Source organism: Cynocephalus volans, chromosome 3, assembly GCF_027409185.1.
Source record: "Cynocephalus volans isolate mCynVol1 chromosome 3, mCynVol1.pri, whole genome shotgun sequence".
Classification (NCBI taxonomy): domain Eukaryota; kingdom Metazoa; phylum Chordata; class Mammalia; order Dermoptera; family Cynocephalidae; genus Cynocephalus; species Cynocephalus volans.
Window position 1 is genome coordinate 55,075,966 of NC_084462.1, and position 25,117 is coordinate 55,101,082.

Sequence of the window (25,117 nt, forward strand, 5' to 3'; positions counted from 1 at the left end):
GAACAGAGTGAAAAGACAACCTACAAAATGTAAGAAAATATTTGCACACTATCCATCCAGCATGGGATTAATAACCTCAATATATAAGGAACTCAAACAACTCACTAGCAAAAAAAAAAAAAATCCAATTTCAAACTAATCAGAGTATACCCACATTCCTAGGCAGGAGCTGAGGGCAGCATCTCCTGCCTGGAAGCAGGTAAGAACACACCAAAAACACCACTTCCACACAGGTGGCCATCACAGCCACCACCACAGATGTGGCTGCCAAAAAAGTGGCTCAATGCCACAGTAGTAGCCACAGCCACTGTGCAAATGGCCTGCCAGACACTCGACTGCATTGATACAAGGAGAATCGCCAGCAGAGACTGGAAAAAGAAGAGGATGTCTCCCTCCTCAAACTCTACTCCAGAGTAATAGAAGAAGCAGCTGCTTTGTCAGATGACCAGACATCAATGTAGAGATACCAGAAATACAAAAACCTGAGAAAATACAATACCACCAAAAGAATACAGTAATTCTCAAATACCACACCTTAGAGAGCAGGAAACCCTTGAAATGACTGAAAAGGAATTCCAAGCAACAATCTTAAGGAAACTTACTGAGATACAAGAAAACTCAGTTAGACAACATAATGGAACAAGAAAAAATTTCTGGATATGAAGGAGGAAATTTACCTCAAAAGAGAATATAGCAGAACTCAGGGAACTGAAAGATTCACTCAACAAAATAGAAAGCATAACCAAGAGCTTAAGCAGCAGGCTAGAATAAGCAGAAGAAAGAATTTCTAATCTTGAAGATAGTCTTTTCAAAATAATCCAGGCAGGAAAAAAAGGGAAAAGAATTTTTTTAAATGAAGCAAATCTAAGATAGCTGGCAGACAACCTTAAGCATACAAACATTCAAATAATGGGTGTTCCAGAAGGGAAGGAGAAAGGAAAAGGTATGGAAAACCTATTCAACAAAATAATAACAGAAAACTTCCCAGGTATAGGGATAGACACAGATCTTCAGATACGGGAGGCTCAAAGATCCCCAAACAGATTTAACCCCAAAATATCCTCTACAAGACACATTATAGTCAAACTAAGAAAGCTCTAAGACAAAGAAAGAATCTTAAAAGAAGCAGGAGAAAAGCATCAAGTCACCCATAAGGGAGCCCCTATCAGACTAACAGCAAACTTCTGAACAGAAACTCTACAGGCCAGAAGAAAATGGGATGATATATTCAAAATACTAAAAGAAAAAAAACTGCCAGTCAAGATCTCTATACCCAACAAGGCTGTCCTTCAGAAATAAGGGAGAAATTGTGTATTTTCCAGAGAAACAAAAAGTTTGGGAGTTCACCACCAGACAACCAGCCCTACAAGAAATCCTCAAGGAAGTTCTGCACCTGGAATCCAAAGAACGATGATCACTACCATGAATACACAAGATAGAACAAAACCCACTGGTAGAACAAAAAATGCAAATGAGAAAGAGAAAGAAACTAAATCTTACCACCACAAAAAAACCATAATGACAATATAGTAAAGTCCCTGCTTTATTTCTGATTTTAGCAATTTTGGTCTTTTATCTTTTTTCCTTGGTCAATCTAGATAAATTTTTGCAAATTTTGTTGATCTTTTTTTAAAAAAATTAAATAAAATAAAAGTGGGCAAATGATCTGAATAGACATTTCTCAAAAGAAGACATACAAATGGCCAATAGGTATATGAAAAGATGCTCAACATCACTAATCATTAGGGAAATGCAAACCAAAACCACAAGATAGTATTTTACTCAAATTAAAATGACTATTATCAGAAAGACAAAAAAAACAAACAATAAAAAACAGATGCTCTCAAGGATTCAGAGAAATGGAAAGGCTTGTACACTCTTGTTGAGAATGTAAACCAGTACAACCATTATAGAAAACAGTACGGAGTTTCTTCAAAAAAACTAAAAATAGCAATATCATATGATCCAGCAATCCCACTGCTAAAACAAAATAAATAATCTAAAAGAAAAAGAAATCAGTGTGTGGAAGAGATGTCTGCACTGCCATGTTTACTGTAGCACTATCCACAATAGCCAAGAGCAGAATCAACCTGTTTCCATCCACAGATGAATGAATAAAGAAAATGTGGTACATATACACAATGGAATATCATTCAGCCATAAAAATGGTATTCTGTCATTTGCAGTGATGTAGATGAACCTGGAGAACATTATGTTAAGCGAAATAAGCCAGGCACAGAAAGACAAATATCACATGTTCTCACTCACATGCAGCAGCTATAAGAGTGGTCTTGCAGAGGCTGAGAATAGAGTGGTGCTTACCAGAGGCTGGGAAGGGGAGTGGGGAGATGGAGAAAGGTTGGTTAATGGGTACAAAAATATAGTTAGATAGAAAGAACAAGTTCTAGTAATTGAAAGCACAGTGACAATAATTGATTGTATGAGCTAGAAGAGAAGAATTGGACTGTTCCCAACACGAGGAAATGAAAAATGTATGGGGTAATGGATATCCCAATTACCCTGGTGTGATCATTACACATTGTATGCGTGCATCAAATTATCACATGTACCCCATAAATATGTAAAATTATTATATATCAATAAGAAATATAAAAACTAAATAAATTAGAAATAAAAAATTTTTTAAAATAACAATACATGATTGTTTATAAAGGGATCTCTATTCAGAAACACCTAAACCTAGAAACAAGCAAAATGTCCTTCAAAGAGTGAATGGGTGAACAGATTGTGGTACATCCATACTGTAGTGGAGTTTTGGGGGGTTCCTGAAGTTTGAATTGTGTCCCCCAAGTTTTGTGCATCAGAAACTTGGCCACCACTGTGACTGTTAAGAGGGTGGGAAATCCTATTGTGGTAATTGAAAGGTGGAGCCTTGAAGAGGTGATTAGATTGCAGGACCATGCAGTAGTGAATGGATTAAAATGGTGGTCAGGGGTGTGGTTCTGAGGGCTTTAAAAGAAGAGGAGTCTGTGTCTCTCTCTCCTCTCTCTGCTCCACCATTTTACAATGTAATATCCTGAGTCATCATCGCCACCACCAAGACCCTCACTAGATGTGTTCCCTGGACTTTGGACTTCCCAGCCTCCAAAACTGTAAACAGTAAATTTTGTTTTCTTTATAAAATACCCAGTTCCATGTGTTTTGCTATAAGCAACAGAAATGGACTAATACACATACAATGAAATATTCAGAAATAAAAAGGAAAAGACTGTTGATACACACCAACAATGTGATGGATCTCAAACACATTATGCTGAGTTAAGCCATTCTCATAAGGCAACATACTGTATGATCCCATATATATGATATTTTCAAAAAGGCAAAACTATAGTGATGGAGTATATAGATCAACTGTTTCTGGGTGTTCGGAGTGGGGTAGGGGTGTAATTACGAGATAGTACAAGGGAGTTTTGAGGGGTGATGGAATTGTTCTATATCCTAATTACACAAATCTACATGTGTGTTAAAACTCAGAATTACATGCCCCCAAAAAGATCGATTTTACTGTATGTTACTTTAAAAATTAAAAGCATGTATATGTGAAACATGTAGGAATGGAATCTCATGGACCTGGAACAGGGGGAGAGGAAGATAGTTTTAGATTGGGTTGAATTTTCAATGTGTGAACACCTACTAGAGATTCTAGATTCAAAATATTGACTCGAGCAACTGGAAAGGGTTCTATTTATTTGGTTGGTTGATGAATTGGAAACTTGAGTCAACAGTAACCTATATGAAGTTGAAATGCCAGATAGAACTTGATGTGATATAAGGAAAGAATCCAAAAAGCAGTGGAGATAAGAATTTAAGAGCAGATTTATCATGTGTTTACAACCCCTACTGCAAAAATAACCCCCAAGAGAGTTCAAAAGACAATTTCTTCTTCATAGACTGAGACATACATGGATGACAGGAGCACCAGCATCTTTTAAAAATCACATTAGTAGCTACCTGCTATAGGTAGAGTATAAAAGTAGGAAATGCTGCCATTATAATGAGCTCCTTGATTTAAGTGACAATGCTGGAAACTCAGGATGACAAATGCCTAATAGATATACTCAACTATCAGAGAAAAGGCAGACATGGTTACCATAATAGGTAGCAGGGCCAGAGTAACACGCAGAATGATTTCACCTATAGAGATTTTGCTGATAACAAGGCCTCTGTGACCAAAATAAATGTGCTACCCCCTAAGGTTCTACTTGATGTGCGTGCCAAAAAAAAAAAAAAAAAACTAGGTTGGTAATCTGAAAATTGATTTAAGCCACCATTACAAAGACTCACTACCTTTTGCCCAATTCCCAGACATAAATCTGTTCAAAGAGCCAGAGATTTCTGATTGAAAAGGACACTGGGTACCCTTGAAAAAGAGTTATGTAACAACATCATGAGCCTGTACTATAAATCTTTCACCTGTTACCAGAGGACCATACAAATTTTTTTTTCAGGGTAATTGTACCCTGGTTAAAAAGAGAGAGAAAGAATACCTAGAACTTTGGGGGATTACTTTATCCTAACTCTGAGCTAACACTAATTCCTGGCAACATAGAATATCACTATGACCCACTGCTAAGGTGTAGGCTTGTGAAAGTAAGAGTTAAATGGAATTGACTGTGAGTCATGCCATGGTTATTTCACCAGTTCATGACTGTATAGTTAAAATAGGTAACACTCAGCCACAGTCAGAATTCCCACACTAGCACTATGACCCATTGGGTAAAAGCTACTTTTTAATAAGGGTCAAGTGAAGGTCCTTGGAACTCTGTTTTCTAACAAAATGGCAAAACATTCATTACTGCATTCCTGGTGTTATTGCAGGGACTTATGCTATTATCAAAGATTTGAAAGGTGGAAGTCCTTTGAGCTGCCATTGCAAAGACTCACGACCTTTCACCCAATTCTCAGACATAAATCAGTTCAAAGAGCCAGAGATTTCTAATTGAAAAGGTCCTGTACGACCTTGCAGAAGACCGATGAATCTTAATAATAGTAGATTATTGCAAGTTTAATGACTCAAATTGCAACTGCCATTCCAGATGTGTTACATTTATTGGTTAATAATTAAACATGGCCCCTAGCAAATGGTATTTGAGCCATTGATCTCAAATATGCGTTCAGAGAATTCCAGAAATCCTTTGCTTTCACCTGGAAGAGACAGCAATACATCTTCACCTTCACCTTCTTGTATCAGGGATACATCAACTTCAGACTCTGTGCAATATTTAGTCTTCAGGTACTCAATCATCACATCTTTCCGTAGAATATCACATGGGACCACTACATTAACGACATAATGCTGATAGCAGCTGGTGAGCAAGAAATACCAAGTCCCCTGCTTTGGAGAGACATGTGCTTTCCAGGTTATGTAAGATAAATTTCGTAAGAATTGAGGAGTGTGCCACTTCATGAACTTTCTGGGGTCCAAAGTTTGGGTATATCATTCCAAAATGAAAGACACATTGTCACACCTTGCTGAATAGTTCTCTTCAGATTCAGAGGCAACATAACACATTTGATTGTACTTCTATGCCATTTACCAAGTAACCCAAAAAGGCTGCCAGCTTTGCGTGTGAAACAGAGTGAGAGAAGGCTCTGTAGTAGGCTAGGGATGCAGTGAAAAGATCTGCCAGTAGGCCAATGTCTGGGGCTGATTGAGCAATGTAGAGCCTGTGGCCAGCCCCAGTATGAAAACTACAGTTAAGCCATTTGGAGCTTTGAAGCAAAGCCATGCCCATTCAGTGGGAAAATGCTCTCTTGAGAAGCAGGTCCTGGCATGTTGTTGGTCCTGGCAGAGAAAGAATATCCAGCCAGTGGTGGTCTTGCAATAGAGCTAGGCATCATGAACTGTAGAGTGTCAACCAGCATTAGAGTATTTCCAAAAGCACATCATGATCAGATGGGAGTGACTGATCCATATAATGGAACAGTCCATATAATGGATAGACTTAGTAGATCAATAGATACAAGTAGATTACATGGCTCATACTACCAGGGTTTCTCCTCCTTCCACATTTCCATCTCTTCTTCAACCTATGCCTATAGCCTTAGCTGGTCCATATGACCAGTTGACTAAAAAGGTGAAAACTAGAGCCTGATTTTAGATGGCTCTTCACAATATGCAGGCATCAGATGCGAATGAACTATAAACCCAGATAGAGGTAGTCCTATAGAACAGTGAAGAAATGTCTCAGTTGGCAGACTTTTAGGCTATATCTCATGCTACTTTGTTTGGAAAGGGAAATGCCCCAGGGTGTGGCTCTTCTAGAACTCATAGGCATTGGATAATGGTTTGATCAGACTTGGAGGTAACAAGATTAAAGGATTGGTGACAAGGAGTATTGGAGAGGAGGCAAGGATGAACCTCTCAGAAGGAACAGTGTGAGAATACTTTGTGGCTCCTACTGTGAAGGAAGCTCACGATATTAGGGTGGCTGTTCTGTGGATGGCAGCCTCTTCCTTCAGCCACTCCTGTGTTTGCTCAACAGGCTCATGAACAACGTGGCCATAGTGACAAAGATGGACTTTATGTGTGGCTCAACAAAGTGGACTTCCCCTGACTGGGATTCTGCCACTGCTAAGCACACAGCTTGCAAGTGGTAATGACCACCTGGGATCCCTGGACAAGACATATACTTCCGAGGAAACAGTCTTTGGGCAGATTCACTGCTTTGGAATCCTTCTCCACAGAGGGGACAGTAATTTGTTCTTACTGGAACAGACACTTATTCTAGACATGGATTGTCCTATGGGCTGAACTGTGTCTCCCCAAAATTTACATGTTGAAGCCCTTAACCCCAGTACCTCAGAACATGATTCTATTTGGAGACACAAATTAAAGAGGTGACTAAGTTAAAATGAGACCATTAGGGTAGGCCCTAATCTAATCTGACTGGTGTCCTTCTAAGAGGAAATTTGGACATTCAAAGAGACACCAGGGACACAAAAGCACAGAGAAAAGGCCACATGAGAACAGAGAAGGTGGCCACCTGAAAGTCAAGCAGAGAGGCCTCAGAAGAAACCAAATCTCCCAACATCTTATCTCAGACTTCCAGCCTTCAGAACTGTGGGAAAATAAATTTCCATTATGTAAGCCAACCAGTCTTCAGTATTTTGTTATGGCAGCCCTGGCAAACTCAGACATCTTCCTTACCCACCATATTTCTGAAAACCACATAATTCGTGGACTTACTGAATGCCTTATTCAAAACTTTGGCATCTCTCACAATACTGCTCTAACCAGGGAATTTATGTAGAGCAAAAGAATTACAGTGATGGGCTGATGTGAATAACTTTCACCGGTCTTCCCTGTATTCCATCATCCAAAAGCAGCTGGCCGTACACAATGGAGGAACAGCCTACTGTAGTTATGGCATCAGTGCAGAGACAACACCTGGTGAGGATGAGGTGTTGACCTACCAAATGTTGCATAAGCTTTAAGTTAATGACCGCTATTTCACCCCAACAAACAAGAGGTAAAAATGGGAGTATCGCCTTTCATAATGACACCTAATGAAGCTCTTGCTAAATTTTTGCTTTCTGTGACTTTGAACTCTGCTGGTTTAAGGTCGTTGAACCAATGGGAGAGATACTTTTACCAGAGGACACAGGAACAGCTCCATTGAATTGTAACCTGAGACTTCCACCTAGACATTTGAGATTTATCATGCCCTGTTGGACAAAATCATTGATCCAGTTTATCAAAGTAGACTGCTATCACACATGTGGGCAGAAAGGACTATTTCTGTAAATGAAGAGAATCTCTGGGGCACCTCTAAAATTGCCATGTCCGGTGATAAAAGTTAATAGAAGGTAACTTTTAACCACATGTAGGCAGAGCCATTAAGTATTCAGATCTCCCAGAAGTAGAGTTCGAGTCACCCCACCAGATAAAGAATCATGGCCAGCTGGCTCACATGCTGAGGACAAAGGGAACATGAATGAGTAAAGAAAGCACATTGTGAAAACCACCTGCAATCTCAAGACCAGTTGCAGAAATAAGTTCTGTAGCACAGACATACACTAACCATAGTTTCTTCTTTGCTTGCTGTATCAGGTACATATTTGTTAATATCTAATAATTTTTTTCTTCCTTCTTGCTTTTCTCTACTATTCTATATAGCATGTGTGGGTGGTAGTTAACCTTACAATTTTGTCCACAGGAGACAGAATATCAACATGATATTATGACTGAACAAGAGAAGAAATAAATATGACAGTATCACCCAGAAAACCTGAACTTGGATCTGGATGCAGCAAATAATGAAACTTTGGCTCGTCCCTTTGATGGAGGGCATTTGCATCTGTACAAATGGGAGATGCATATACTCGTGTTAGGCAAGCACAGACTACTGTCACTATTATGGTTAGTAATATAAGTATCAAAATAGGGCATATACTGACATTAGGCAACAAAGGGGTGAATTGTGATGACACCTCTAACCTTTGAATACTTCCATACTATAAATCCTACCTTTCCAAGATAAAATCCAAAAACTACATTTTCCATCCTCTCTTTTAGGTAAGGTACAGACAAAAGAATAGCTTCTTTGGGGCAGATGCATGAGAGTGGGACTTAGAAAGAAGAAGGGAGAATAGTGAGGTAAATGGTGAGAATAGTGAGGTCAGACAGGTACGGGGTCTAAGGCGGTTTTGCAGGAGCTATCACATAAGATCTGGGGCAGTGGAAGTCCAAAGTGTGCTTTTGCAGGGCCTGAGCAGCAGGTCTCAGCACCTGCAGGATTTCCAGATGATAAAACAATATCATCATAATTTTACTGTGTCCATCTCCATTTCCAGACTTTGCTTTCCCCTGCATTGGATTCATTCTCAGATAAATGCTCTCCTTCGTGGTAGAAGCTGGAAGCTTCAAGTCCAGTGGGAAGGGAGTTTCTCTTTCCAATAATAATAATAAAATGTACCCAGATTGAACATCATTGACCCAATTTGGGTCACATGTCTATCACTGAATCAATTGCTATGACCAAGAGGATAGAATATGCCAGGCTGGGTAATATGCATACCCTGAACATGACAGCAGGATGAAGTCTGAAGGATAGATAAGTCCCATGTATTTCTTCCCATGTATTTCATTCCCCCAAACAAACTGGCCTTACAGAACAGAGGAGTGACCTGATGGATTTATGGCACCAGTGCAGAGATAACAGCTGGTGAGACTGAGATGTTACCCTACAAATGCAGCATACGCTTTAAGTTAGTGACCACTAACTTAAGGGGTAGTTCTCAAACCAAAATCAGGATGTTACCAAAGGAAAATTGAATGCATGCTGGTCAAGCAGAAACGACAGCTGCCCTCTACACAGGAAGTTCTGGTTCCTCCCTCGGGCTACAAATAGGGTGGTGACTAAGACGGTCTGCAGTTGAGCCCCTGACTCTTCTTGCCTTGAAATCCCAGCGGCACTTTCTATTTGCTAAACTAAAATTTAGAAGTCTGGGTTCCAATTCTGATGTCTGTGAACTTAAGAATCTTCCTTAACTTTTCTAGGCCTCTATCCCTTTCTTTGCCAAATGAAGAATTGTTAAACCCTGCCTTGTGAAGATTCAACAAGATAAAACTCATAAAACAGCTTTGAAATCTGTAAAGCACTCCGTAAATGTGATGGATCGTCTTTACTGCTCCAAGGAAACCAGGGATGACCTGAGCCTAGCTCATCCCACTGATTATGGTCAAATGATCCCATTGATGATGGGCAAACAAGGGGGAAATGGAGGCAGACGGACAACAATAAGACAAGTGGAGTTTATATTGGAACCAGTGTTACATGCCCTTCACCATACAGATGGGACCAATCCACCTGTTTCTAGGCTACTGATCAAAATTTTCTGAGCCTTTCCCCTTCTCTGGATAAGAATAAAAACAGCAGATGAGCTGTGACCAAAGGCATAAAATAAAGGAATGGAAATCATCATGTCAAAGACATACCTGCACCCCCATGTTTGTCGCAGCTCTGTTTATAATAGCCAGGAGTTGGAACCAACCTAAATGTCTATTGTCAGATGACTGGATAAGGAAAATGTGGTATATATACACAATGGAATACTACTCTGCCATAAATAGAATGAAATATCACTATTCACAGCAACATGGATGAACTTAGAGAAAGTCATGTTAAGTGAAATAAGCCAGGCACAGAAAGAGAAATACCGCATGTCCTCACTCAAAAGTGGGAGGTAAAAAATACACATGGAAATAAAAAAGAAAAAGACAACAGTCACAATAGCACATTGAACTTTCAAAAGGAGAACTGAGGTTACCAGAGATGGGAAAGGGAGAGGAGGAGGAAAGGGAGGATTTGGTAAAGGGCCACAAAAAACAATGACATTGTTTATTGTTGAATATTGTAATTATCCTGTTTTGAGCATCACATAGTGCACACAGGTATTGATATTAAACTCTGTACCGCACAGATATGTATAATCAACTATGTTACAGTAAAGTAAAAATTAAAAGTAAATAAATAAATAAATAAAATAAAAAACTGTAAATATGTTTGGCATAGAATTCCTCATTGAGAAAGTTTCTTCTAGGAAAGTATTTGGATAGGAAAGCAAAGATTCCCAAAGAAGGAAATTTATTGCAGCAATTATTGGGATAACAAAAGTTTGAAAGTAACTGCCCTACAATAAGATATTGATTGCATAATTGCACAAATTATGGTATTATCTCTACAGTGGCATACCAGGAGTAAAAATGAGTAAAATGATTATATACATATTATATAGAAAAATATCCAGGATATAATCAACGAAAAGAGAATGTGCAATGTGATCCTGTCTTTGTCAAACACTCAATCATGTAGATGTATTCATATGCATAGGGGAAGACTGAAAAGATAGATAATAGAGTTACATCATGCATGCATTTAACTCCTCTGACTTCAACTCTATGCACTCCACAAGGTGGGGGCAGGGGGAGGAAGAGACAGAAAAAGAAGGGAGAGAGAGAGAGAGAGAGAGAGAGAGAGAGAGAGAGAATAACTTAAATAGTGCAGGAGATCTGACCTAACACTCATAGAGCACATGGGGGAGATGAGGACATGAGGCTGCTGGAATTTCAGTCTCTCTCAGTTCCCATTTGCCTGCCAGAATGTGAGCATCCTACCAGGCTGGATATGATACTAATGTTTCAAGATGTGTATTTTTCATACAACCTGTCCCCTAAATGCAAGCCAACTACTTTTTCCAGGGCTCAACCAACAGAACAGTGATCTAGTCCAACCCCAGAGGAAAATGCTGGTTTTTGAACTGAGAGGGGGTCATGCCCTCTCCTAATGGGGTACATTCCAGGTGAATTATCCTGGGTAATTTTTCTCCTTATGAACTGACTTAGATCCTGACTCAGCCCTGCGGTTGATAAGGAGCTCCTGCCCAACAAAGTGTGTACAGCTGTGATCTCTGGGTGAAGCCATTTCTTTTTTCTTTATGACAATCTATATCTTCTAGTTTCCTAAAGTGAACATGTATGATGTCTTATAGTTTTAAAGGATAGTAAAGAGTCCCTGCTATAGTAGGTACTTGACTGAGTACCCTCCAGAAAGTTCCATTTGGGGATCACAGCTTTGCCTGCCCACAAGGGCTGCTTCCTTTCAGGCCTCTGCAGGGCCCACTGTCCTTGCACCATGGCTGACAAGGCTTCTCTCTTACTTTCTCTCAGCCCTTATCAACGAGGATCTCCGTGAGTGATAGCATTAGGCCAGGCTGGGTGGCACTGGGTGGCTGCAGGGCCCTGGGTGCCAGGCAGCTCGGGGCCATCTTAGCCCATCGCTCCCAGGCTCCATCAACTCTTGTTAGTTCTCATTACCAGCCTGAGCCCAGACAGGCTGCCTCCACACTCGGTCCTTGATTTTTCTATTTTGAGAGGGTTACTCAGGCCAAATCACCAAATCAAGTTATGCCCCTGACGTCTTAGATTTGCAGTGCTCTGACAGAACCCCCTTCCCCCACAGCCCACGCTCGGCCCGCACAAGCTAGGGGTGGTCCTACCCTGGTCCCCCAGCAGCATATAAACATGCTCTTTTACAGACACACACCCAAATGCTCACATACACACACACACACACCCCCACAGACCCACGAATGCACTCTTTCACCCATACTCCGAGGAATAAGCAATCTCAATCACTGCGACATGAACACCCACGCCCAGGGGTCCTCAGAGGTTGCAAGAGACCCAAGTCACTTCCAGTTTTGAGGTTTTCAGCATGTTCAAGAATGAGAAATTGTTGCAACTGAGTTCTGAGATTTGTAGCTGTTTTAAATGTTTACATTTAACAAATTACCATTGTATGTTTTAAATGCAATATAATTGTGTTATCCACAAAATAATTATAGGATTTATGAACTATTAATTCTTAGGGCACCGCAGGCAGCATGTCTCAGGAATGCGATGTGCACAGAGCTGGATGACGAATGTCTTTTCCTTGCCATCTTGTCAGCTTATCTCTCGGACTGCATGTGTGACCTCATTTGGGGATAATATCAAGAGCCACATCCAAAGCCCTCTGTGAGTGTGAAGCCCAGCCAAATGGCTCCTGTCAACCCTGAATACACAAACAGGCGAGGCCTGAGCCCACACACACTAACACCCGTGGTATCCACCCCACCTGTCCTGTGATTCACTGGTAACCTTGGTTCCCTCTTGACAGTCATGGGAAGGAACCCTCTGTACCATCTGATCCAGCCCCTCTCAGGACAGAGGCTTCTCCTGTAAAACTCTGGACAGTTGGCCACCCTGCCTCAGCTCGAGTCCTCTCAGATCCTTCCTGACACGGCAGCCTGGACCAGTTCCAGCGGGAAGGAAGGGGAAATCATCTATTCCAGACTTCCATGCACTGGCATACTCCTCCTCTTCCACAGAGCAGCCCTGGGACAGAAAATGAATTGTCACCACCTCGTTCAGCCCATTCTTCTCTGGGACAAAGGCTTCTGTTCTGTCCACCTGTGTCTGCAAAAGTATTGACTGTGCACACACACACACACACACACAATTACCTCCTCACACACATATACACTCACATGCTCATACCCATACACGTACACACACACTTTAAAAGTCTGTGGCCTCAGGGGAAGACCCTGACCTTTAGAAGCAAACAAACCACAATTTGAAGCCCTCTTCCATTTTTTATTAGTGGTTATTTGAAAAAGTCATTTGTCCTCTGTAAGTGTCAGTTTTCCCCTGTCTTTAAAGTGGATCCAAAAAGAAGTCTGCCTCATAAATCATTGGTTAGATCTACCTGAGATATTCATAAAAGCACCTAGCAAGATGCCCGGCACATAGTTTCTTTCCTATCTTCCTATGCTTTTGGGAATCCTTGGACTGCCCACAAGTTGGTCCACTCCCACCCAGGACGGCCAGGGCCATCAGCTCAAACACGCAAGCAGAAGATGTGGCTCGCATACCATGGATGGCTCCCAAGTGTCCTCGATCTGGCTGGATGTTAGAGAACACATCATCACCTTGCACGAAGTGGGGCCTGGATCCTGCTAACCTCGCCTGCCTTCCGTTTACCTACACTTCTTCTGCATGGCCTATTTTCATGTCACGCTGAAACCCCTGCAGCTCTCAGCCCCCTGGCGCCTTTGTAGGCTTCACTTTTGCTCTCTCTGATTGGAATGTCTTCCCTGTCATCCAGCAACTTCTCTCCCCACCACATCAGGGAAGGCTTCCTGGAGGAGGTAAGTCCAGGGCTCAGTCCAGAGGGATGAGCTGAATCACCATTCAGCTGCCTAACTACTCGTCATCTCTCTCCAAACTAGTGCACACGTCTTCTCCCCCAGAAAGCCTTCCCCGATCACCTCACCTCAAGCTAGCTGAGGCGCTGCACCAGTTAGCCAGTTAGGGCTCTTTTGTTTTGATTGCAATGAGTGCTTTTGGTTTAGAGTTGAGACATGTATCAGGAAACAGGTGGCACACTCAAGCTAAATGGTTGAGAAGAGTTTAACAAAGGGACTATTTGCAAAGGTATCAGCAGGGTTTGGGGAAACCAAGAAGATATAGTGCTGCACAGGGGACTAGGACCAGAGGGCAACTTTAACCACCTGTGGGACTAACTGAAACAATGTAGCTGTACAGAGAGGAAACCACAGGACTAGTTCTGATTAATGTCTTGTGTCAGAATACTATTAGAGTAATAATGTTTGTTTAATTAATACTTTAGTCGATGTTTTGTAACACGTTTATACACATTTCATATTTAAAGGGTATTAAGGTTTTAGTTTCACTGATTATATAGGAATGAATCTTAAAGACTTTTTTTAAGAAAACAGGATTAATGCTAGTATTTCAGTAACGCATGAAATATATATTCAGAGTACCCTCTTATCCAAGACCCCGTGTGGATGCCTGAAACCTCGGATAGTACCAAACCCTATATGTACTGTGTTTTTTCCTATACACACATACCTATGATAAAGTTTAATTTATAAACAGGCACAGTAAAAGAGTAACAATAACTAATAATAAAATAGAACAATTATAACAATATGCCAGCATCGCTACTCATGTGCTCTGGGGCCACCGTGAAGTAAAATAAGGGTCACTTGAACACAAGCCCTGAGATACTGTGACAGTCAATCTGGTAACCAAGATGGCTACTAAGTGACTAATGACCGGGGAGTGTCTCCAGCATGGATCTGCTGGACTAAGGGATGATTCACCTCACAGGTGGGACAGTGTGGGATGGCTCGAGATTTAATCACACTATGAGAACACAGTGCAATTTTAAACTTATGGATTGTTAATTTCTGGAATTTTCCATTAAATATTTTCCAATTGCGGTTGACCACAGGTAACTGAAACCATGGAAAGCAAAATTGCAGGTAAGGAGGAGCTACTGTATTATCATTTTGTTCCGATATTGAAAATTGGTACTCTTTTGGCTGTAAAGAAAGGGAAACCCAACCAAAATTGGCTTAACCAAAAAGGGAATTTGTTACCTCACATGTCTGAAAATTTCAAGGGCAGGCTAGCTTCAGACCCAGCTTGCTGCAAGGGCTTAAACAATGTCACCAGGACCTGGTGGCTCAGTCTTTTAGCCTGACTCGGTTCTCCTCTTGGGTTCTTCCTTCTCAGACAGGTCCTCCCCTCAGGGTGGCCAGGGACTGCAGCAGCTCTAGACCTCATACCCCCTCAACTTCCCCTCCAACAGGGAGCAGCCTCTTTCCCTGGAATCCACTGAAGTCCTGCTGCCTCCTGTTGGCTCTGGTGTTGTTGCATCCATTGCTAAAATAATCTCTTTGTCCTGGGTTGTGAGCCTCATCCACCCTTCGAGCTAGGGTGGCTTTCTCTGAAACATGAAGATTGAGGGTGTGAAAGGAGGTTCCCCCAAAGCACAAGAAAGTATGCCAAGGAGGAAGGACTGAGGCTAGGTGACAAGACAGCAGGTGCCCACCTCAGGTGTGCCCCTCTGTGCTCCCAGGGAATCTTGAGCTTTCCTCCTAGATGACTCCTTTTACGATTTAATAGTTGTTTTAATAACAACTTTTTTAGACAAAATTCCTGGAGGACAGGGACTATCATGTATTTCCAATCCCTAGGAAATGCCTGGCATTCCTTAATTGCTCCATAACCGTTTGTAGATTGAACATATGATTGGAAGTTCTACTTGAGGATGGCTTACCTGGGGACCCTCTATCCAACAGGCTGATGGGACAAACATTCTTAGCTGCCTTCTAGGTTCTGAATACAGACTTCAGGGTGCCTAGGAATTGCCTGGAGAGCTTTTTAAACCACAGATTTCCTGGCCCTACCCCCAAGGGATTTGATTGAAAAGACCTGAGGTAGGTCCTGAGATTTTGCACTTCTAGCAAGTTCTCAATAACTGCTGATGCTACTGGTCCTGGACCATACTTTGAGTAGCATTGCTCGAAAGAACCTACAAAGGATGCCCTGAGCATCAGGGAAGAGTATTGTGCTGGCCGAGAGTCATGCAACCCTTCGTGATAAAACAACTTTATTCAAAACGGTGCTCCAGTGACTGCTGTATTAACTGAGCATTTTCAAATGGCTTTGCTCGATGGGGCTCGTAATGGAAGGACTAGAATTTTCAGGACTATCTGGGAGAAGATTTATTCAATTACAGTTATTCAATTTTTAAAGGTATCTGTCCCTTCGTGAAGGCAAAGCCATGCCTTTCTAATTAAAAGCTAATTACTGGCTAATATACAGGTCTCACCGCATTCAGCACAATGAGGCAGAGGGAGAGGGAAAGTCTGGTGTTCATGCTGGAAATCTTGAGAGCAAAGAAAAGATGGGGACTTCTCCCCCTGTCTCTTGGAGGGCCTGCAGAATGAAGCTTATACGTCATGGCCATTTATTCAACCAGCATCTTAAGCATTATAAAACAGGGATTTACAAATACATATGTAATCTACGTCATCGCCTTCTAAAATGAATGTGAATGCCATCTTTTATGAATGCAACTTGCCTTTGTCATTACAGAAATTTTTATTTGATGTAACCAATAAACTTTGGTTTGATATAATTGAAAAAAATACAAATATATATGTAAACCTGACCATGTCACTCCCCTGCCTACAACCCTTTAAAGGCTTCAGGTTGCACAGAATAAAGTCAAAAATCTGTACCATGGCCCCTGAGTCCTAATCAAGCCCCGCCCCACCTCTCCAGCCTCATATCCTACCACTTGCTCCCTGACTTGAGGGCCAGCAGGCTTCTCTCTGACAGCTCCTCCAATGCACTAAGTCTGTTATGGATTAAATTGTGTCTCCCCCCACCCCAAAACAAAAAAAAAAATTTGCAGGTTGAAGCCCTGACCCCCAATGTGACAATATTTGAAGAAAGGATGTTTAGGAGGTCATTAAGGTTAAATGAGAGGCCCTAATCGAACAGGTCTGGTGTTCTTCTAAGAAGAGTTAGAGGTACCGGGGCACACATGCACATGCACATGCACACGTGAGGACACAGTGAGAAGGTGATTGTCTGCAAGTCAAGGAGAGAAGGAGACCTCACCGGAAAAGAACCCTGTTGGAAGTCTTAGACTTCCAGCCTCCAGAACCATGAGAAAAAAACCTTCTGTTGCTTCAGCCACGCAGTCTATGGTTCTTTGTTATGTCAGCCCTTGCAGTAGGACACGAAGTCCTTTCCTGCCTCAAAGCCTTCTAGTGTGCTGTTTCCTTCTCATGAAAGGCCCTGCCACCCTCCCACTCAGCCCGGTTGATTCCTGCTCATTCTTCAGACCTCAGCTGAAATGTCTGCTCCTTATATAGAGCTTCCCTGATCACCCCTCCCTCAGTCTGTTTTTCTTTAGAGAACCCATCAGCGAGACAGATTTCAGATTCCAGAAACATACCCAAATACAAGTGAAAAATAAAGCACATGATCAGCACAACATTTCACATCAGTAAAACAAAGGATGCAGGACTCAGTAAATGATGTTGAGATAAACTGGGCCTCTAGCTGGAAGAGAAAGTTTGATCACAACCTTTCAAATGTATAAAATAAAACCACAAAAGTACCAGAAGTTTCACATTCTTAGAGTGGAAAGAGCCCTTTTAAAAATATGATATAAACCCAGAAACTATGATAGGAAAAATTGGTTACACTAACTTTACAAATTAAAATTTTTCTTTATGAAAAAAAACAATGAACAGTCATAAGAAGAGTAGCAAACTGAGGAAAATATTTACAACATATATCACAGACAAAAGGCTAGTTTCCTTAATATATGAAGAGCTTCTACAAATCAATAAGATCAACAATCCAATAGGAAAATGTGGAGAATATAAAATAGTTAGTGGTAATTGAAATAAAATGGATTTTTAAACACACAAAAAGATTTGCAAATTAAAATGAGATACCATTTTTACCTATTATGTTGGCCAAGTTGACAAAGCTTAATAACAGATTGCTGGCAAGAGTGTGAAGAAACTGACACTATTACTCATATGCACTGTCAATGCACATGACCTTTATGGAAGCAACAAACCATAACGTTTCAAATGTGCAGAGTCTTTAATCCAGCAATTGCAATTCCAGCAAATTATTGTATGGATATGCTTGCACATGTGTGGAATGACATATGTATAAGAATTTTCACTGTGGCACCATTAAAAACTCAAGACGGGAAACAAACTAAATATCCTTCAATACCTGGCTGGTTAAATAAATTGTGATTCGACCCATACAATTGAATATTACACAACCTTCAAAATGAATGGGACATCTCTCGTGAACTGATGTGGAGCATTCTCTAAGATATATTGTTATGTGAAAAAGCAAGTTACTGAAGATGGTGTATACCATGCTAGAATGTGTTTAAAAATAAAAGAATATGCATGCATACACTTATATGTGCATCGATTAACTTTGGAAGGAAACACAAGGGACTGGTAACCAACCAAGGCTGCCTTCCAGGAAGGGAACTGGGAGGGTTTGGGGGGCAGGGGGAGGCTTCTTTTTCACTGCATAATCCTTTGTAACTTTTGAATTTCGTATGTACTATGTATCTAAATGAATTTTTGATTAAGAATAAATGAATTAAAAGCCATTTCACAGTGGGAAAAGAGCAAAAGGGAAAAAAGCAGAAACAAAATGTTGCCAGTGATTGTGAGGTGGTACCAGGAGTGCCTTTATTTTTTCTTTGTAGTTTTCTATATTTAACCCTATTGCTTTGATAGCATGTACTGATTTAAAATGGGGAAAAGAATTGTTTTCAAAAAGCATTGGCAGAGTCACTAATGAGCATCTTTCCTGTTGAGCTGCATGTGTTCCCAGCCGGATATGGCATGAAATCCCCCAGCCACATCTGTTAATCCTGAGCCATCCTTGTAAAGACCCTCCGAGCCTCTGCATGTGGCTTTGGGGAACCAAGTCATCCCAGCTGCTTCATTGGTCCCACTCCAAGCAGGCAGGGGGCGGGACTTATGCTTAAATGACAGCAAAATTCCAACTCCAGGAGGAGAAGAGGCACAGTCCCCACAAATTTGAAAGACCACAAAAAAACAGCTAACATTTGAACAGCGCTCTGGAGTTTGACAAAAGTGTCAGATGACATCTTATTTGATTCTCACAACTGCCCTGAAATGTAGCTCTGATGACTTTCCCCTTTTAAAAGCTGATGAAACTGATGTTCTGAGAGACAAAGTGACCTGTCCAAGCTCACATAGCTACATGTCCTAGCATCAGGAGTTCAATCCATGTCTTCCAACTCCAAATGTTAAGCTCTCTCCCCTTAATTAAGTTGCTGTGGTAGACACTAACTGAGCTCACTGCAACTGAGCTCCTCTTTTTCCTGGGCACACAGCTAGATCATATTTCCCCACCTTTCTTACAATTAAGTGTGGTCATTGAATTAATCATGTCCTTTAAGTCTGATGTTTTGACATCTAAGAACCTACTGACCCTGGCGAAACTGCCTCTCCCACGGTAAGCAGATTTCAACAGACAGTAAATGACTCTCCCAACAGCACACCTTTTACAGCAAACTAACCAACACCTGCTTTATCAGGCTCTGATACTGTGGGACACTGTCTCCCTGCCCTAATCACTCCTGGCCAGGCATCAATCAGGGGCCGTCCCTACACCCCAGAGCCCTCTAATGTTATTCAAACTAGCCAACCCTAAAGCCACTTACCCTGCCTCACCTAAGGCAACCACAACAGAGACTTGTCCGCAGTTCTCCCACCCCCAGGCCCCTCTGCACTCCGCCTCCTGACTGACCCAGGTGCTTCCCATGTGGTCCTGCATGACATGGTATTTCCCCTCCTTTTGGGAACTGTCAGTAACAAACTATCTTTTCAATGGCAGCCATCTCCTGATCTGTTGGCCTCACCAGATCTGAATAATAATAAAATAGTCATGAGGCTGAATTTCTAGCCAATGGAATGTGAGCAGAATAGAAAGATGCCATTCTAGGGCTGGCCCATGGGAGCCTCCCGTGCAGTGTGTGCTCTCTCGCTCTCTCTCTCTCTCTCACTCACTGGCTACTGGCTAGATGTAGAGTATTTTGCAGTCCTAGAGGATGGTGGAGCTATAAAATGGAAGGAGCCTGGCTGCTTGAATTACCACGTGGAAGGCTCCCTGTCAAACACCCATATCACACCCACATCTGAACAAAAAAATAAATTTCTGTCATGTTAAGACATTGCAATCTTGAGTTTCTCTGCTACAGCAGTTGGACTATTCTGACTAATTCAGTTGCCAAAACATGTCTTTGTTTACTTCCACCTCCTCATAGCCCTGCCCACCTCCCAGACTCCTGGTCCCCTTCTTCTCCATCCTCCCGCTCCCCTTCTTCTCCATCCTCCCAGGGCGTTGGGGCTCTATAGCTTCCCTCAGATTGCCTAAGGCCCCTGTAGTGGATTGAATTGAGGCTTGAATCATGTCCCCCAAGTTTTATGTAATAGAAAGTTGGCCCCCACTGTGACTGTTAAGAGGGTGCGGTAATTGAAAGGTGAAGCCTTGAAGAGATGATTGGATGGTAGGAACAGCCATAGTGAATAATTTAAAAGTGGTGGTCAGGGTCGTGGTTCTGAGGGCTTTAAAAGAAGAGAGAATAGAGTTGGTCTCTCTCTCTCTCTGCTTATACCATCTTACAATGTGAGACCTCTGGGTCACTGTCGCCACCACCAGATGGTCTTTGGACTTCCCAGCCTCAGAAACTGTAAGCAATAAATTTTCTTTTCTTTATAAATCACCCAGTTTCAAGTATTTTGTTATAAGCAACAGAAATATAGCCCCTTAGAAGAGCATCCTATTATATCAAGTATACCCTCCCCAAATTCGATCCCACATACGTCTCCTAAGCACCTACCATGTGCAGAGCACAGGACATGATGTGAGACAAAGGTCCCAGGCCTGTGGGAGGGCTGCGTACCAGCTACTGGAGGTCAGGAGCTAGGCTGGGCCCAGAGGACACAGGTGTGAATCTGCTACCTTGTGGCACATACTCTTCAACTGCCAGGCATGCAGGTTTCAATGTCAAGAGAAAAGGGGAAAGAGGAGAGAGGATAAGATTGCAATTAATTGAGACTCAAAGAATGAGGGCAAGACTGATTAGGGACCCCATGGGGGACAAGGGAACAAACTGAGAACCTCAAGTCAGAAAAAGAGGAGGCCTAGGTGCTCTAAAGGGTAGGTGAGAATACTGGAGACCAGCAAGATTCATGTTCCATGTGGTTTTAAAGAAGTCATTAAAGATATTTGCTTTCTGTTCCTGAAACTATGCCTCCATTATGGACAGCCCAGAAACATCTAGAGGCTCACCCCTCCCCAATGTCCCTTGTCAGGATAAGGCATTTGTGTCTACAGCTCTGTCCTGGGCCTCAGGCTCAGTGGACTGCCGAAATCTCCACCATGCTGGTGGCTCAGCCCTGGGTGACCCATGTGTGCATTTAGTAAACATGTAGGGCTCGCTGTGAGGAATCAGGGAGCAGCATGGGAGACACTGTCTTCATCAGTGATCACTTGGTTGCAAGGAACAGAATCCCCCTCCAACTAGCTCAACTAATAGAGGGTTTCATTAAAGGGCTACTGGGGAAACTCAGGGACATATTGAGCAGAAAGTGAAAGTAATTCTCACAGGAGATGGAAAGTCACTCCGGGCCTCTTTCTTCCTCTCTTCTCTATTTCTGAGTAGCACAATCATGTTTCCAGTTCTCCCTGCAGAATGGCTTCGTGCAGATACTGCGGTTCTAGTTCATCCACAACTCAGCTTTCTATGGGCTTCCCTGGGCCAGGCTAAGTCAGCTCTGCCTCCATAGGGTTTCCCAGCCCAGCTTCACAGCTCACCAACTCATCCTCTCAGAGGCTTAATTTCAAATTCCTGGGAGAATTGATTTGATCAAGAAACTGATCAGATTAGGCCATATATCCACTCCTGTTCTAATCAGAGCAGAACAGAGAGCTTCCCCGACCAGCGACTGCGAGCCCTAGCAGATGAATAAGCAGAGTGTGTAGGCAGAAATACAAACTCACCTCCATATCCAGTGCAGACTGACCCAGCTCGCTAAAAGCTCACAGTCTACTGGGAGAGCTTGTCTTCCAGTAAACTCTCCAACAGAGAAATGAAAGGGAAGTATCAGTCCTATTTTCCAGAGAGGAACAATGAGTCCAAAGGACAATGACTTACGGCAGGTCAGGAACTCAACCGGGTCTCTGTGGGAGCAATCTGCCCAACTTCATAGAGACCCAGCCTGTGTCTCTCATTGACTGGCCTGAGGTTTGCTCCACATCAGCAGAACGCCAAATTAGAGATGACTTTATGACTCAGACCAAACAACACTATCCCTGCCCCCTAGGAGCTTATATGCCAAGACAGACCACACTGATGTAAAAGCATCTGAGATATCACAATGTAAAAATACAGAATATAAACAAAACTAGTCACACAGTGGCAGAAGAAGCAGAGACCTAGTTGCCTATCCTGACCCTGAAACTAGATCATCAAGTGAAAGTTGGACAAGTCACCTCCTTTTTCTGCACCTAAATGACCTCCGTGGTCTACCCTTCCATAGGTGCAGAGACATCTTAGACAGGGTTAGTGGGTTGGTATGTAAAACGGAAGTGGTTCACACTTGTCCCAACCTAGACAGAAAAGATTCTCTGGATGAGGTCAGTTCCCAGAATTGGTTAAAAGAGGGAAGGAAGAGGACAGTGGGTCACAACTGGGAAGAGTTTTCAGGCCTGGTATCACCTAAGAGAAGGGGCTGGGTCACTGTCACAGGCTGAACAGCTGGTATTCAGTTGGAAGGTTTTGGTTCTGATGTTGCTCCATGATCTTCAGCAGGTGTGGATGTGTACATGGAGGAGCTGATGTAGTAGTGGGCAGCCATAACATGGAAAATTTGCTTTGTGTGGTCTTCTCTACAGGGTCTCCGAGAAGCCTATTGGAGGATTCTTCAGGACATCCTGGTGAGAGTTAGAAGCATTTCTGTTATAAGGCACAAAAAATCCACGCAAATTATCTTCAGTCAAATGATAATTCAGAGGTCAGGCTGGCTGCAGGCGTGTCTGGATACAAGTGCTCAAAAAGTATCACCAGAGCCTGGTTCTTTGTCTCTAAGGTCTACCTTCTCTGGATAGGATATACTCTCAGAAAGGCTCTCCAGACACAACCACAAAATGACTACTGCAGCTCCACTGCATACTTCCAGGTTCAAGTTCAACTAGAAAGAGTGAGTCTGCTTCCCCAGTACTCAAACAAACAAAAATCCCAAGATTGAATCTCACTGGCTCTGATCAGCCTGGCTTTAGTTACATGATAGTCACTGTGGGCAGAGGAATACAATGCACTTACTTTATAAGCTTGAGCCTTGTGTTCCAACCCTGGGAATGAGGTGGATCCTACTCAACCACACGGGCTGAGAGAGAGGGAGGGGTGGATCTCAGATGAAAATGGGTGGATGCTATTACCAGAGAAATGGGGAATAGAAGTTCAGAATGCAAATAACCCATGATCGCTACAGCAAGTTGTCCCAAACTGGAATACTGCTAAAAGTGCATTTCCATTGCAGATGTAAATGCACATGAAAAGACCTCCATCACAGCTCTGTGTTGATGTATCTTATCCTCTTATGGAGAGGTCATTCTTATTCATCATTCCACCCCACAAAGTGCCTAACACAGGTCCTGCCTGGTACACAGTAAGTGCTTAATACCTGCCCCTTGAATTGAATTGAAAATCTGCAGTGGAGCTAATCACAATTAACACTGTCTGCAGCACTTTGTATAATTTATCAAGCACTCTTGTATCCATTATCTAATTTCATCTTCCCAAAAACTCTGTAAGAAAAACATTATTAGCCTCATTTTATAAAATCTGAAAACTGAAGATCAGTGAAGCTAAGAAATTTGTCAGGTGGTAAGTGATTTGCCTGGCTTGTGTGTGTTGGAGCAGAGTCTCAAACCCAGGACTTCCCAACCTAAAGTATGGGTTCTTCCCTCTCCACTGTGCAGCCACCCAGTGGGGCAAGAAGAGGACATCAGTGCTGGGATTTGGGTCAGATAGAGTCAGTCACTATAAACTGTTTCCCAGCCAACAGAAGCTGCCTTCTTATAGATCTGGAGATAGTCCTGCTCCCATATCATGTGGCCTGGGGACACAGCTCTGGGAGCAGGAATAAATGCTGAGATGAGCACTGTTGTGCCAGGTAACCTGGATGATCCTCTACCAGAGTCCCCTTCCCCAGCACCCTTCAGACCTCTGGTGAGGCTGGGGCCAGCATGGAGCTGAGTTCTGAACCTCATTTACTGACATATAAAATCCAAAGGTTTGCTTCCCCAAGGTTCTTCTGAGCCTTCATTTTTCAAATAACGACTCTGGCCTCTGAAAAATATGCCTGTCCATTTGCTTACTGCCTTTAAAAGAATTGATATGTTTTGGAGCATTTGTTTATTTAATATTTCCAAATTAAATATAGAATTTTTACAGCATTGCTATTAAGTATGTGTCACCTATTTCGAACTGTATATAAAAATGTTTATAAGAACTGTGTGCATTTCCGAGTATTTATTTAATCTTCTAAATTAACCTTTGAATTTCTGCAAAGTGCCTTGTTAAGCATGTCACTTTTCTCTTAACACAGTGCATAAAAATATTCATGAGAATTACATTGTTTTTGAGCATTTAGCTACTTAATCAAAAATGTATATGTGTGTTTCATTTGAATAAAAACGAATGAAAAATACAATTTTATTAATAGCAGGTAAGGTCTGTTGGAATGAAGCGTGTTGCACTGGGTACAGCTCATTTCTCATCAGCCCCTGCCCCTGAAGCTGTTCTCTACCATTCGGGTCCTCTGACAGACATCCTGATCCAAGCCTCAGGCACTCTCTGGACTTGGAGAAAGGGCAGCCTTCAATGATGTCCAGGGTTTTGGGATTATATACTACATTTGACTTGGTATGTTGGACTTCTGGCTAATTAGTGTCCCCAAGTGCAGGTGTGCACACACACACACACACACACACACACACACACACACACACACACACCTGGCAACCACAGTTCTTTCTCTTCTCCCCACCAGGAGATCCCACCCCATTTGCACTCAAGGCAGGGCTTACTATGATGCAAGGACTTAAGTGATTGGAGCTCAATGTGAGCTCAATGTTCTC

At 42.2% G+C, this 25,117-nt stretch overlaps 1 pseudogene; it reads left to right on the forward strand.

Moving 5' to 3' along the window:
- LOC134372539 (large ribosomal subunit protein uL1-like) overlaps nt 1–25,117 on the forward strand; it is a 155,804-nt pseudogene that overhangs the window by 117,417 nt on the left and 13,270 nt on the right.